This window comes from Nicotiana tomentosiformis, chromosome 9 (assembly GCF_000390325.3).
Source record: "Nicotiana tomentosiformis chromosome 9, ASM39032v3, whole genome shotgun sequence".
NCBI classification, from domain to species: domain Eukaryota; kingdom Viridiplantae; phylum Streptophyta; class Magnoliopsida; order Solanales; family Solanaceae; genus Nicotiana; species Nicotiana tomentosiformis.
Genome location: NC_090820.1, coordinates 50,313,707 through 50,316,097, shown reverse-complemented (window position 1 = coordinate 50,316,097; position 2,391 = coordinate 50,313,707).

The following is a 2,391-nucleotide window of genomic DNA, read 5'->3' as shown; positions in this document are numbered from 1 at the left end:
TTTACTCTGAGGAGATGAAGATTACGGGTTGTGGTCGGTTTATCAATCCTATTGAGACCAGACCGTTTATATGAATAACATGTTTCCACAATACTATTCGTCTATTCACAATATATCAATCATATATTCCTATGATATTGAATCTATCATTAACGAATATAATACGACATTCAACTAAGCGAGGCCCTTCGGTATATTCTTATCCTAACTTCGAAATCCTTTCCCGAGCCACAAGTTCAGAAACAAGCTTTCTTTAATTCTACTCTAATCTAAAGACGACTTTCCCAAGAATATCATAGATAATAAATAGAACTCAACCGCTGGCCAAACAATTAAGCAATTATGTACAGAATTAGAGAAATAACTAAAGATGATAACTCGAGCTAACAAAGACGTAGTTAATAAATGTCAATATTCATGACAACCACAACCCTAGAATGTAAAGTTTAGCTCCATATAGATATGATAGTCAAACAACAAATCATTCGAAGAAACATAAAAATTACTAAGTTTGATGGAAGAAAGATGGAATCTGTCGAATTCTGGCACGCACGGCAGCTCTGTGCTCTCCTTTGGTCAAATGTTTTGTAAAAATCGTGTTTAATGACTATTTATAGGTGTAGGAACAAACCTAGGCGAAATAAACAAATCTAAACATAAAAAAAAAAAAGAAGACAAAATAGCCTCGAAACCCGGACACCGCGCATTGCGGCGTGAGACGCACCAACATTCTCGCGGTGGACGCAGCCTCGCGGCAATTAACGCGAGTGAAATTTCTCGCGTCGCCTGCTGCTTCTTTGTTTCTACGTTGGAGACTTGTTTTGAATGCCTAACTTTGCTTCACGTCTCTCTAGGTAAGCTTTCCTTCATTCTCTTCTTTATTTCTTTCATTTCTTTATTCTTTTCTTGCCTTTTCTTTCTTTTGTAATTTATCAAACTTTTCTTCTTTGTCTTCGTTTTGTCTCCACAATTAACTTCAATTATTTCTAATAAATCACATTAACATTCAATAAATATACACTCAATAATCAAGTTAAGTTGGCTATATTTCACACGAATTAGAATCACAGAGCGGTAAAAATACGAGTAAATTAATATCGAACACATATGAAAATATGTCAAATATCACCACCCCACACTTAAATCTTTGTTCGTCCTCGAATGAAACACAACTATAATAGACGAAACAAAATTAAGGACCTACCATTCAAAGTATACTATACATATGACCATGGTTGATAGCAACAACTAAGCTCTAGCATATGGATTCAACACACACTTTCCTTAAATTATGTCAATATTCACAACAAAGACAACATGCTCATAACAATCCTAGCCTCAAAAGATGACTCCATGTCACAATGCACTCATGGCTTGAATATTCAACATCAAAGAGAAGTGTAATAACATAACCTATCCATCGTGAAATCATGTGCCCTATCAACAAAATCAAGAAGAGTAAGTAAAATCCACACATTCGAATCGATCTCATGATCAAATTGTTACGTCCCGAAATTCCAATCATGGAATCGTGATGGCGCCTAACATCCACTTGCTGGGCAAGCCAACGTTAGCTAATTACTTAACCATTTTTAGCAATTTTTAGCAACTAAGCTAATTTAAATAATATGAAATAGATGTGATAAATACAAATGTAGCGCAGTCTAAACATATCCGAGTGGTCTGGAGTCACGGGTACATGAACAACTAGAATACTACAAGTAAGGTCTGGATGAAATACATTTGTTTGAAGCAAAATAAAACACTGAAAACAAGGTAGAAGGGAACTTTAGAGACTTCGAATGCCCACAGCTCTACCTCAAGTCTCATGGGCAAGTAAGATCTAAGCGAACTCCTACGCATCGCTGGGACCAACACCAGGATCTGCATAAAAAGTGCAGAAGAGTAGTATGAGTACAATCGACCACATGTACTCTGTAAGTGCCGAGCCTAACCTCGATGAAGTAGTGACGAGGCTATGACATGACACTCACAATAAACCTGTACGAATAATAATAACAGAATACAGATATATAGATAAAGCAGTAGACTCATAGAAACGGATCTGAAAGTCAACTATTAGAGGTGCCCCAGAATAACATGATCTTAAATCTCATATCACAGTACCGAGATAAGACTCTAAAACTACAAACAACTATAGCATATCATACTCAATTGTGGCATGCAATCCGATCCCAATAATTATCATAATACATGTTGCGGTGTGCAATCCGATCCCAATATTTATCACAATATCTGTCGCGGCGTGCAACCCAATCCCAATATCATATCATATCATTATCCGTTGCGACATGCAACCCGATCCCAATATCAATTCATTTCAATACTGTTTCGGCACACATCCTGTTCCGAATATCAACACGTAAACAT